This window comes from Schistocerca cancellata, chromosome 3 (assembly GCF_023864275.1).
Source record: "Schistocerca cancellata isolate TAMUIC-IGC-003103 chromosome 3, iqSchCanc2.1, whole genome shotgun sequence".
NCBI lineage: Eukaryota > Metazoa > Arthropoda > Insecta > Orthoptera > Acrididae > Schistocerca > Schistocerca cancellata.
Window position 1 is genome coordinate 743825503 of NC_064628.1, and position 14485 is coordinate 743839987.

General features: G+C 46.0%; 1 non-coding gene across 1 annotated transcript; it reads left to right on the top strand.

The window, feature by feature from the left end:
• The first annotated feature begins 566 nt into the window (after positions 1-566).
• Trnas-cga (transfer RNA serine (anticodon CGA)) lies at positions 567-641 on the top strand. The gene has a single exon. It is a non-coding gene; the product is annotated as a tRNA-Ser (tRNA).
• The last annotated feature ends 13844 nt before the right edge of the window (positions 642-14485 follow it).

Consider the following 14485-nt stretch of genomic DNA (forward strand, 5'->3'; position numbering starts at 1 on the left):
CTTAGTTGAAGAGGTTGTGTAGGAGGGGAATTGTGGTGGGCAGCAAGAAACCAATCAGAGGCTGATGATGCAAAAGAAAAAGAAAAGCACAGATATCAACAACGTGGGGTGCAGCACTTTTCCTGGAATAAGGAGTATAGCTGACCAGAGACAGAAATGGAGAACAGCATGAAACTAATCTTACTGTTTCCAGAATGAGATTTTCACTCTGCACCGGAGTGTGCGCTGATATGAAACTTACTGGCAGATTAAAACTGTGTGCCGAGCCGAGACTCGAACTCGGCACAGAGCACTTGCCCGCGAAAGGCAAAGGTGCCGAGTTCCAGTCTCGGCTCGACACACAGTTTTAATCTGCCAGGAAGTTTCATATCAGCGCACACTCCGCTGCAGAGTGAAAATCTCATTCTGGAAACATCCCCCAGGCTGTGGCTAAGCCATGTCTCCGCAATATCCTTTCTTTCAGGAGTGCTAGTTCCGCAAGTTTCACAGAAGAGCTTCTGTAATGTTTGGAAGGTAGGAGACGAGGTACTGGCAGAAGTAATGCTGTGAGGACGGGGCGTGAATTGTGCTTGGGTAGCTCAGTTGGTAGAGCACTTGCCCGCGAAAGGCAAAGGTCCCGAGTTCGAGTCTCGGCTCGGCACACAGTTGTAATCTGCCAGGAAGCTTTAATCTTACTGTTGCTCATCAAATTAACAATAGCGCAACGCCCCTGAAAGATGGCCCAGAGCAGTATACTGTTTCACTTATGAATTGACATCGGAGCGCATACCCTGTGAAAGGGTAAAAACGTGTCAGAGCATACGACGAATAGTCATAAAATTCACGTAAATATTTTTGTTTGTTTGTTTTGCAGTGCGTTAGAAGCGCCTAAACAAAATGGCGTCACCTGATATAGCGAAGATGGGTTGCACCATTTTGTTTTGGCAGCGAGATATGGTGCTGTGGTGCGGGAATTTCAATCTGTACTAGGCCTGCTGGCATATACCTGCAAGCAATTTCAAATTAATTACACAACGTGATAGTTTCAAGGTGATAATTAAAACTTAATGACTTATTGTCTCCACATCATTAGCGTCGTTGTACGAGTAATTTACCCAGTTATCAGCCATTACTTACCATGTCCATTTACTTGTTTAGGAAGCAACTTCACTTGAGATGGAAAAAATCAAAAAAGAAGTAGCTGTTGTTGTTATTATGACCTTCAGTCTCAAGTTTAGTTTGATGCAGCTCTCCGTGGTAGTCTGCCCTATACGAGCCTCTTCACGTTTGAATAACTACAGCAACCCATGTCCTTCTGAAACTCATTAGTGTATTTATCTCTTGGTCTCCCTCTACGATTTTTACCTCCCACACTTCCCTCCAATATTAAACTGGTGTCTCAGAATCTGTCCTGCCAACCAATCCCTTCTTTTGGTCAAGTTGTGCCACAAATTTCTTGTCTCCCCAATTCTATTCAGAACTTCAACACTGGTTAGGTGATCGACCTATCAAATCTTCAACATTCTTCTGTAGCACCACCTTTCGAAAGCTTCTATTTTCTTTTTGTCTACACTGTTTATCGTCCATGTCTCACTTCCAGAAAAAACACTTTGAGAAAAGGCTTCCTACCACTTAAACCTACACTCCTGGAAATGGAAAAAAGAACACATTGACACCGGTGTGTCAGACCCACCATACTTGCTCCGGACACTGCGAGAGGGCTGTACAAGCAATGATCACACGCACGGCACAGCGGACACACCAGGAACCGCGGTGTTGGCCGTCGAATGGCGCTAGCTGCGCAGCATTTGTGCACCGCCGCCGTCAGTGTCAGCCAGTTTGCCGTGGCATACGGAGCTCCATCGCAGTCTTTAACACTGGTAGCATGCCGCGACAGCGTGGACGTGAACCGTATGTGCAGTTGACGGACTTTGAGCGAGGGCGTATAGTGGGCATGCGGGAGGCCGGGTGGACGTACCGCCGAATTGCTCAACACGTGGGGCGTGAGGTCTCCACAGTACATCGATGTTGTCGCCAGTGGTCGGCGGAAGGTGCACGTGCCCGTCGACCTGGGACCGGACCGCAGCGACGCACGGATGCACGCCAAGACTGTAGGATCCTACGCTGTGCCGTATGGGACCGCACCGCCACTTCCCAGCAAATTAGGGACACTGTTGCTCCTGGGGTATCGGCGAGGACCATTCGCAACCGTCTCCATGAAGCTGGGCTACGGTCCCGCACACCGTTAGGCCGTCTTCCGCTCACGCCCCAACATCGTGCAGCCCGCCTCCAGTGGTGTCGCGACAGGCGTGAATGGAGGGACGAATGGAGACGTGTCGTCTTCAGCGATGAGAGTCGCTTCTGCCTTGGTGCCAATGATGGTCGTATGCGTGTTTGGCGCCGTGCAGGTGAGCGCCACAATCAGGACTGCATACGATCGAGGCACACAGGGCCAACACCCGGCATCATGGTGTGGGGAGCGATCTCCTACACTGGCCGTACACCACTGGTGATCGTCGAGGGGACACTGAATAGTGCATGGTACATCCAAACCGTCATCGAACCCATCGTTCTACCATTCCTAGACCGGCAAGGGAACTTGCTGTTCCAACAGGACAATGCACGTCCGCATGTATCTCGTGCCACCCAACGTGCTCTAGAAGGTGTAAGTCAACTACCCTGGCCAGCAAGATCTCCGGATCTGTCCCCCATTGAGCATGTTTGGGACTGGATGAAGCGTCGTCTCACGCGGTCTGCACGTCCAGCACGAACGCTGGTCCAACTGAGGCGCCAGGTGGAAATGGCATGGCAAACCGTTCCACAGGACTACATCCAGCATCTCTACGATCGTCTCCATGGGAGAATAGCAGCCTGCATTGCTGCGAAAGGTGAATATACACTGTACTAGTGCCGACATTGTGCATGCTCTGTTGCCTGTGTCTATGTGCCTGTGGTTCTGTCAGTGTGATCATGTGATGTATCTGACCCCAGGAATGTGTCAATAAAGTTTCCCCTTCCTGGGACAATGAATTCACGGTGTTCTTATTTCAATTTCCAGGAGTGTATATTCGATGTTAACAAATTTTTCTTCTTCAGAAACGCTTTTCTTGCTATTGCCACTCTACATTTTACATCCTCTCTACTTCGGCCATCATCAGTTATTTTGCTGCCCAAATAGCAAACCTCATGTGCTTCTTTAAGTGTCTCGTTTCCTAATCTAATTCCCTTAGCACCATCTGATTTAATTCGACTATATTATATTATCCTTTTGTTGATGTTCATGTTATATCCTCCCTTCAAGACGCTTTCGAAATGTGGTGCTACAGAAGAATGCTGAAGATTAGATGGGTAGGTCACATAAGGAGGTATTGAATAGAACTGGGGAGATGAGAAATTTGTGGCACAAATTGATTATGAGAAGGGATCGCTTGGTAGGACATATTCAGAGGCATCAAGGGCTCACCAGTTCAGTGTTGGAGGGCAGTGTGGAGGATAAAAATCGTAGAGGGAGACGAAGAGATGACTACACTAAGCAAATTCAGAAGAATGTAGGTTGCAGTAGGTACTTGTAGATGAAGAAGCTTGCACAGGAGAGAGTAGCATGGAGAGCTGCATCAAACCAGTCTCTAGACTAAAGACCACAACAACATCAACATGTCAATGGTGAAAGATGTACAGGAAGACCACGGCTGTAATACAAGCGGGTAGATAAAATTATTTTAAAAAATCTTGGGCTGAAATGAGAGAGAAAAAAAAAAGAATGTCAGACTGGAGATCTACTGCCAACCAGTCCTCGCAATGAGCAATAAAAGAGGAGTGACCTGTGTTGAGCCCTGTACACAGTTCGTTATCACAACGGTTCAAAACACTTCAGGAGGGAAACTATAAGCTGGAAGGAGGACTTACATAAATCTAGCGACAGCGAAAAAGAGCATTGAGAGAATTCTGACTGTCGCCGTACGTGCTGTGTTCTCTGTCGGCATAACGACGAGATAGTGGCGCATCCTGGAGACGGTGGGGCGCCAGATATTGAAGCACTGTGCCGACACGAACGCGTGGCGCAGCTGTCACTGCGGCCAGCTCCTCTGAGTGTTTTCCTTTAGCGTGCGGCCATTACGGTTCTGCCTGCGTCTTCAGGAAGCACGGCAGGCATTTGTCTCCTCCAGCGCAAAATCGCACTCAGGCTGCCGCAAATGGAACGGAAGCGAGGTTCTTCCGTAACTCTCCTGCGCCATCATTGGCGGAAAGCGAAGTAAAACGCGCGCTTCCATCCGGGTGCACTTCTCCCGCACCTTACTCGTCACACCCCGACAGCACGTCGAGCGGGCAGTCTGCCGCCATTGTCAGCTCGGAGTCTCACCTCGGTGTCTCATCCGCAATGAATCGAGACACACTGCCTCAGGAAAAAACTCGTCGCGTCCATCGCTACTGAAACATAGACTCGGTATGGGTGTGTAGTACCTTTGCGTCTGAGAGTGAAAAGGTGCTATCAGGCTCGAAGGTACTACACGCGTAGAAGGAAGAAAGTTCAGTTTAACGTCCCGTCTGCAGCGACAGAGCACAAGCTCGGAATACGAGAGGAAGGAGAAGTAAATCGGACGTGCCCTTTTCAAAGGCATTATCCCGGTGTTTCTACTTCTACATCTACATCTACATCTACAAACATACAAGAGACAGTACTGTGCGTGGCAGAGGGTACCCTATGATACTACTAGTGATTTCCTTTCATGTTCCTTTCGCAAACATATTGAGGGATAAACGACCGTCTGTATACCTTTGCACTACCCCTAATTTCTCTTATCTTCGTAGTCCTTACGCGAAACGTACGTTGGTAGCTTTAGAATCGTTCTGCAGTCAGCCTCAAATGTCAGTTCTCTAAACTTTTTCAATAGTGTTCCTCGAAAAGAATGTCGAATTCCCTCCAGAAATTCCTATTCGAGTTCTCGAAGCATCTCCGTAATACTTGCATGTTGTTCATACCTATCAGTAACAGACCAGCCCGACTCTGTATTGCTTCGATGTCTTCCTTTAATCCGATCTGGTTGCGTATCCCAAACACTCGAACATTACTCAAGAACGGGTTGTACTAGTGTCCTACATCGATCATCCTTTACAGATGAGCCTTGCTTTCCTAAAATCCTCCCAATAAACCGAAATCGACCATTCACCTTCCCTACTACGATCCTTACATCCTTGTCCCATTTCATATCTCTTTGCTGCGTTACTCTTTAATCGATGTCCCTCTGCAAAACAGCAGACTGCTATGCTGTATTTGAACATTACTGGTTGTTTTTCCTTCTTATCTGCATTAACTTACATTTTTTTACATTTACAGCTAGTTGCCGTTCATCAAACCAAACAGAAAATTTGTCTAAGCCATCTCGTATCTTGCTATAGTCACTCAAAGACGAAACCTTTCCGTACAAACCACATCATCATTAGCAAACAGCCGCAGATTGCTACTCACCCTGTCCGTCAGATCATTTATGTACCTAGAGAATAACAGCGGTCCTATCACACTTCCCTGGGGCGCTCCTGATGATACCCTTGTCTTTGATGAACACTCGCCGTCGAGGACAACATACTGGGTTCCATCATATAAGGAGTGTTCGAGCCACTCACACATCTCGGAACCAATTGCGTATGGTCGTATCTTCGTTAACAGTCTAGAGTTGGCGACCGTGTCAAATGCTTTTCGGAATCTAGGAGAATGGGATCACCCTACTGCCCTTCATCCATAGTTCACGGGATATCACGTCAGAAAAGGGCAACCTGAGTGTCGCATGAACTATTCTTTCTAAAACCGTGCCCGTTCGCGACAGAAGCTTTTCCGTCTAATGGAAGTTTATTATAATCTGAGGACACGTTTAAGAATTCTACAGCAAACCGATGTGGAGGCTACTGACCTGTAATTTTGCATATCCGTTATTTTACCCTTCTTATTTATAGGAATGACCTGCGCTTTCTTCCATTCACTTTTGACTTCGCGCTGGGCGAGTGATTCTCGATAAATGAAGGGATTTAGGAAAATCTAATATCGGTGGCCGGACGGGGATGTGAAGCGTCGTCCTCCCCAGTGCGAGTTCACTGCGCCACCTAGCTCGGTACCCCACCCCAGGTGATTGGTTTTTGTGATCATTTCAGACGGTTAGCACAACTAGCGGGAAAACCTACAGAGCTACATTTTCAGCTCTTCACCATAGAGCAAAGTGCGTTATTACGCACTAAGCTTGCGTTCCACTACGGTTTATACAGGATGAACCCGAAATGCAGCTACTAAATTTCTGGGGTTGTTCATAGAATAAGAGCCCCATGGTTCCAGTGGCTTGATGTACACTCATGCTCATAAATTAAGGATAATTGCAGAATGTGATGGCAAACAACGTAGCACTACACAAAATTTGCACTAATAGCATAGGTACATAGGGAACAAACACGACACAGATATTTAAGTCCACGGTATTGGTGATAAGTTGAGAAAACCGTCCCGAAACACATGTGCTACAAAACGCCACTGTTTCCTGCGCATGTACCCCGACATCAATATGTGATATGATCACCATGCAAACGTACACAGGCCGCACAACGGGTTGGCATACTCTGGATCAGGTGGTCGAGCAGCTGCTGGGGTATAGCCTCGCATTCTTACACCAATGCCTGTCGGAGCTCCCGAAGTGTCGTAGGGGTTTGAAGACGTGCAGCTATAAGTCGACCGAGAGCATCTCAGACGTGCTCGATGGGGTTTAGGTCTGGAGAACAGGCAGGCCACTCCTTTAGCCTGATACCTACTGTTTCAACGTACTCCTCCACGATGGTAGCTCGGTGGGGCCGTGCGTTATCATCCATCGGGAGGAAGGTGGGACCCACTGCACCCCTGAAAAGGCGGAGATACTGGTGTAAAATGATGTTCCGATACACCTGACCTGTTACAATTCCTCGTCAAAGACATGCAGGTGTGTATGTGCACCAATCATAATCCCCCCCCCACCCCATCAAACCACGACCTCCATACAGGTCCCTTTCGAAGACATTAAGGGGTTGGTATCTGGTTCCTGGTTCACGCCAGATGAACACTTGGCGAGAATCACTGTTCAGACTATACCTGGACTCGTCCGTGAACATAACCTGTGACCATGTACTGTGTTCTTGACACCAGCCTTTACGGGCTCTCCTGTGACCAGGAGTCAGTGGAATGCACCTTGCAGGTCTCTGGGCGAATAAACCATGTCTGTTCAGTCGTCTGTAGACTGTGTGTCTGGAGACAACTGTTCCAGTGGCTGCGGTAAGGTCCCGAGCAAGGCTATCTGCAGTACTCCGTGGGCGTCTGTGGGCGCTAATGATCAGATATCGGTCTTCTTGTGGTGTTTTACACTGTGGACGTCCCGTACTGTAGCGCCTGGACACGTTTCCTGTCTGCTTCTGTCGTTGCCATAATCTTGAGATCACACTTTGTGGCACACGGAGGGCCCGTGCTACGACCTGCTGTGTTTGACCAGCCTCCAGTCGCCCTAGTATTCTACCCCTCATAACGTCATCAGTAAGTGTTCTTTGAGCCATTTTTAACACACAGTCACCATTATCACTTCTGAAAACGTCTACACACTTACTCGCTGCACCGTAATATGACATGCGCCGACACACCTCTGTCTATGTGGAATGCTGCCAGCGCCACCGTGCGACGACAGCAGATCAAATGCACCGTATGGTCATACCTTGAGGTGGTTTAAACCAGCAAACCGCCCACCAGAGCGTTGTTTCACCATGTATCAGCATTATAAACTTATGTGCACGAGTGTAGATTAATGTGTAAGGTGGCAGGTTCTCAGACGGAGTGAGAAGAACCAAAGAACTTGAGCAGAGCTCAAGGACGACGGGAAGAAAAATCGCCAGGCGTCCTAAACGAGAAGCTGACAACAACAACACGCGACGGACAAGTGAAAGACAAGCAAACAGATTCCCAAGGGTGACCACGCCAGAAATAAAGACTACGCGATAGCGTAATACAGGCGAGACAACAATTTTGCACAGTAGAAGAGTATACCCGGCTGACGGATCGCTTGCCATGCGACAGTATTCATCTCGGCGGCGGCGGCTTCAGCTGTTGTAGTAGCCGGAGCGGGGTCCTGTGAACTGTGCCCAACGGTGACCAGTAAAACATGCGCCCAGAAAACATCGAGGAAAGGTCTAATGATTTCCCCCCACCCGCCCCTCCCCCCACCCCCCATCCGAACTCCCGCAACTTGCCCGGCAGGTAGAACAACCGAGGGCTCCTACGTGGTATATTACATTACAACTAATAATGTAAAGGACTGGAGATGCTCGAACAAGAACGCTTAAGCCAAAATTTTTACAATCGATAGTGATCATAATTTATTTTATTTTTTGTGTGACGCAACCGTAAATTTTTACGAGGGTGAGTCAATTGAAAACCTTAGATTTGTAATAACACATTGAAATATCGCGCCGTTATCCTGGAAGTTGGTGAGCGTAATAGAAACAGCGTGCAGAATGGCCTGTAGGTGGCAGCATAGTGCAGATGCACACATACTGTCGCAGTATCAGTATAAAGTTGGCCGCACCCACTTGCGACTTGCACCAGGGAAGAACAGCGTTCTTTTATTCGGTTTTTGAGTAGTGAATGTCTGAAACCTATTGAAATTCATCGACGAATGAAGGTTCAGTACGGTGATGCATGTTTGTCACAGCAGCAAGTCTACGAATGAAGTAGGAAGTTCGCAATGTGACTTCAGTGGAAGATGCTCCTCGTCCAGGTCAGGCACAACGAGTTGTGACTCTACAGAACATTGCAGCAGTTGAAGCCATAGTGAAGGAAAACCGCCGAGTGACACTGAATGACATTGCAGCATGTTTACAGATTAGTCATGGATCAGCACACCCATTGTGCATGATGTGCTTCAGTTTCACAAAGTGTCTGCAAGATGGGTGCCACGGCAGATGACTCCTGAAATGAGTGAACGACGTGTTGATGCTTGTGAAGAACTTCCGCGCTTTGAACGAGAAGGTGATGGCTTCCTTGCAAGAACCGTTACTGGGGACTTCTACCAACCGGAAACGAAGAGAGCGAGCAAGGAATGGCGCCATTCTTCATCACCAAAAACAAAGAAGTTTCGAACGAAAGAAGTAGCTTACAAAACGCTTGTTCGTCCGATTCTTGAGTATTGCTCATCAGTATGGGACCCTTACCAGGTTGGATTAATAGAAGAGATAGACATGATCCAGCGAAAAGCAGCGCGATTCGTCATGGGGACATTTAGTCAGCGCGAGAGCGTTACGGAGATGCTGAACAAGCTCCAGTGGCGGACACTTCAAGAAAGGCGTTACGCAATACGGAGAGGTTTATTATCGAAATTACGAGAGAGCACATTCCGGGAAGAGATGGGCAACATATTACTACCGCCCACATATATCTCGCGTAATGATCACAACGAAAAGATCCGAGAAATTAGAGCAAATACGGAGACTTACAAGCAGTCGTTCTTCCCACGCACAATTCGTGAATGGAACAGGGAAGGGGGGATCAGATAGTGGTACAATAAGTACCCTCCGCCACACACCGTAAGGTGGCTCGCGGAGTATAGATGTAGATGTAGATGTGAACAGAACCATCAGCAGGGAAGGTTATGCTGAATCTCCTTTGGGATGAAAAAGGCGTCATTTTGGAGCATTACATGCCTAGAGGGACCATTGTCACCAGTGAATCATACGTACATCTTCTAAAAAATCATCTGCTGCCTGCAATCAAATCAAAGCGACGTGGATTGTTGTCAGCAGGTGTCATTTTGCAACACGGCAATGCAAGGCCCCACACTGCCCGTACAACACTTGCAACAATCACAGACCTGCATTTTGAGTGTCTTCCTCATCCACCATACTCACCAGACCTTGCCCCAAGTGATTTCTATATGTTTGGACCACTCAAAGACGCAATGGGAGGAAAGAGGTTCCGTTCTGATGAAGAGGTACGCCACGCGGTTCATGAGTGGTTGCGCGGACAACCAAAAGAATTTTTTTCTAAAGGAATTTATGCTCTTTGTAAGCGCTGGAGGACTTGCATTGAGCGTGGGGGAGATTATGTTCAAAAGTGATACAGCTTTTTACCATTTCTGCACAATAAATAATATTTTTAAAAATATTTAAGGTTTTCATTTGACTCACCCTCGTAGTTATGACCGGATTTTCAGAAACTACAGTGGAAAGCATTAAAACTAAATTAAAAACACAGAATTAAAAAATCGTATCTCTTCTAGTTGACAAAACATGCTTCAAAACGAAATGCAATTAGATCTATGCCCATGGATCAGCGTATAGTACTTATGTTCTAGGCTTCGGAGCGGTTGAAATGAAATAAATAAATACGTTCTGGCTGTCACAGTCTTCCCTACCGTCAGATTAAAATATCCTCACCCAATAATCTGCTGCTCTCCGGACCGTGATGGCGTCGGATTCTTCTTCTCCTACTGCGTGGATTTCGATTGCTAACAGCGATTAACTGATCAGTGAAGAGGACAAGAGGAGAATACAGACCTGTAACAGAGAGCTAAAAGAGAAGCAGATATATTCTCGTAAGCACATAGAAATGAGAGGCAGTCTCGATACAAAGAGATGACAACTAACCGGTCCACAGTTTCGGACTACACAGGCGATCTGCAGACTTTCTGTGGGCCACAAGTACATGAAAAGACACAAAAATTCGGACACGATATCGGTAGATATTCCAGTCCCTTGAGGGAGTTTCAGTGCAACTCGATAAAGACGAACTCCAGGATTCGAATCACAAATTAAGGTAAGGAGCGCACGGACAGCGGCGTCTCGAGAAGGATTACAGGTATAAGGAGAAAGTCCACCCTAAAACTTCAGTTCTTTTCGTAAAAAAATTTTTAGTGGCTGTTTTACAACTTTGGAGCGTTTACTCTTAGATCCCACAATAATTTTGCTGTATTCGATTTACAAATACGTCTAAGAAATAGTTGAAATATCGACTGCGCAATGGGCCGTAGGATACTAAGAGCTGCCGAACTACTCAAGATAGTACCTGAATCTCATTCTGGAAACATCCCCCAGGCTATGGCTAAACCATGTCTCCGCAATATCCTTTCTTCCAGGAGTGCTAGTTCTGCAAGGTTCGCAGGAGAGCTTCTGTGAAGTTTGGAAAGTACGGGACGAGGTACTGGCGGAAGTGTAGCTGTAAGAAGGGGGCGTGAGTCGTGCTTGGGAAGCTCAGTCGGTAGAGCACTTGCCCGCGAAATGCAAAGGTGCCGAGTTCGAGTCTCGGTGCGACGCACAGTTTTAATCTGCCAGGAAGTTTCAAGATAGTACCTGTCTATCAGATACTTGCATCTGCTGCACTACGGCCAAGATGCACTGACGACAAGACACAAAATGTAAACGAAAATTAGCACAGTGTCAATTGGTCCAAGTGTCCCAGAAAAGGAAAAGATAGTTTCGTGTCATGTAGAAGCTGTTTGTCAGTTCAGTATGGGATGTTTGAAGACTGAAGGAAGCAGGGGTCCCAGCACTTCTTTATCACCCTCCCAGAAGAAGATCTCCTTATTTAGAGGTCAATGATTGACAAGCAGAGCACGAGGTCCTACTAGGAGTAGGAAAAATTCAAGAAAAAGGCTACAGTAGTCTTGAGATTAGATGATGTTGCCCTAGAGGAGCAGGAAGGAAAAGTGTACGGTGCTGGTGAATCTTAAGGGGTATGTGTCTTATACTGATATGTATATATTTCTCGTAAGGGTTTTTTGTCAAGAAAAAGTTCAGCGCCAACTTTTCATTCTAAATATTAACAAATCTCGATTAAATTTTTGCAAGTCATAGTCTTGACGTATTTGCATACTTCCGCTCATTGATATAAACGAAAATTTAGTTTCTCTATTTTACTATCACACTTACGTACCCACAATAAAAGACAACATTAGTCTAGAGATTCAGAAAAATACTGATCGTTAATTGATATCATTTCTCATAAAAGTAATGCACAGAACTGTTGAACAACGTCTTGTGATGTACCTACAAAATCTGGAATGTGAACACTGAGATCATTACCAAAAGCTGGTTCTAGGCGCGCAGTCCGGAACCGCACGACTGCTACGGTCGCAGGTTCGAATCCTGCCTCGGGCATGGATGTGTGTGATGTCCTTAGGTTAGTTAGGTTTACGTAGTTCAAAGTTCTAGGGGACTGATGACCACAGCTGTTAAGTCCCATAGTGCTCAGAGCCATTTGAACCATTTTTTGAACCAAAAGCTGGGTTTCACAAAAACCATTAAAATTATATTAAGAATTCAAACGTCAAAACCAATGAAGTTCTGGATTTCAAAACTTAGACGTAGCTACATCTTAATGTGATAAATATGATTTTCGGTTGAAATCAGCGAAGTAGAAGAAAAGTTAAATTTTTAGGTGGAGACTCCCCGTAACGTTGGTTGATCCCTAGCAGTGCAGACCGAATATCTGTATCTTAAACACTACCTGCTTCGCTATGAGCGTTCTACCGCATATGAGTTGATAAAAACCGAGGTTAACTTTGCATGCTTGCTTCCAAGGCTGCGGAACGGAACACATGTATCTAGAAATGGCGGTTACTACTGCCCCACTCCTGGTCACGTGGTAAAGCCTACCAAGTACTGACACGAACTGAAACCGAGAGGACGTCTCTCCGCAGCTTACCTAAATACCTAAAGACATAAGTAAATGTGAATCTAATCATAAATTAGACGTCATATGATAAAAATTAAGTGCCTTACCTAGTGACGGTAAACAATACTTTTAAAATACGAGAGAAAGGGGATTACTCAATCATAATGATATTATGTTAATGTAGATTAATAGCATGTACAGTAACATTACGTTCACAGTGGAGTAAGAAAAGCAACAGGCTGTTAATTTCATGCATCTGACTGCGAAGAACGGTAATTGTGTTCATAAGTTTAGCATCTACCGTAGGCTACCTTGTTTTGATAACACCACCCACAATAATCGCTATTGCCCACGAGCCCACATAATTTTGTCTTAGGTTTGCTCCTCTTCATTCGTATATCGACCGAAGTATTTGACGATAATCAAATGGTTCAAATGGCTCTGAGCACTATGGGACTTAGCCCGCATCTCGTGGTCGTGCGGTAGCGTTCTCGCTTCCGACGCCCGGGTTCCCGGGTTCGATTCCCGGCGGGGTCAGGGATTTTCTCTGCCTCGTGATGGCTGGGTGTTGTGTGGTGTCCTTAGGTTAGTTAGGTTTAAGTAGCCCTAAGTTCTAGGGGACTGATGACCATAGATGTTAAGTCCCATAGTGCTCAGAGCCATTTGAACCATTTTGAACTATAGGACTTAACATATGAGGTCATCAGTCACCTAGAACTTAGAACTACTTAAACCTAACTAACCTAAGGACATCACACACATCCACGCCCGAGGCAGGATTCGAACTTGCGACCGTAGCGGTCTCGCTGTTCCAGACTGAAGCGCCTAGTACCGCTCGGCTGACGAGAATCGAAAGTTCTCGAAAAGACAAGTTCAGTAATATAACCCTTGCTGATGTTGGCGTTGAAACTTTTCGAAAAAATTGAAAGGCAATGGAGCGGAATCGACTACAGCGGTATAAATACTGCCAAGTTAGGCCCTCATGCCAGGCTCCATCTTTGTAACGAGCCTTTCGACTGTGTACCTGTTTCAATATGAGCTGTTCACTTAAATACGAGTTCGCACATACATTGGAATAAGTTTTCCTAAGTGCCATCTGATATGCTAAAAGTTTACATGCAGTTGCATTCCTAAAATATCATAGATAATTTGAATGTTTCGTATGAACCAGGGTCAAAAGAAAATATGTTTTATCTCAGTATCGTAGGTCTATCCTCTTGGGGCATAAAACAGAGACTAACATGTGAGCCCCACTTGCCGTTGTGACTGTAATAGCCAATTACAGCTGCCTTGGCATTGAATTTGAACATACTTATGAAACAATTTTGCAAACAGTTTCAGAACCAACATACCCCCAGCGTTATATCACTGTATTCGTATTTTCAACAGCTGTCACATCATATTAAAAAAGTATGTTGCCCTACTTAAGAAGAACATATTTCCTGGAATGTGTAGGTTGATACTAGAGATAAGAGGGCTGAATGGTCAAATGGCTCTAAGCAGTATGGGACTTAACATCTGAGGTCACCAGTCCCCTATAACTTAGAACTACTTAAACCTAACCAAACTAAGGACATCACACATATCCATGCTCGAGGCATGATTCGAACCTGCGACAGTAGCAGTTGCGCGTTTCCGGGCTCAAGCTCCTAGAACCGCTCGGTCACCGCGGCCGGCAGAGGGCTGAATGTTTAAAAATAATACGTTCCCCTTGACATAGCATCATTTATTCGAAAGTTGATTTCCATCTATTGAAGTGTTTATGAAATGAGTGGGATATTACGTGTCAAATGATTCACCATGCATTAGGAACATTAAAACGTAAAACATGAAGGTAATCAAAGC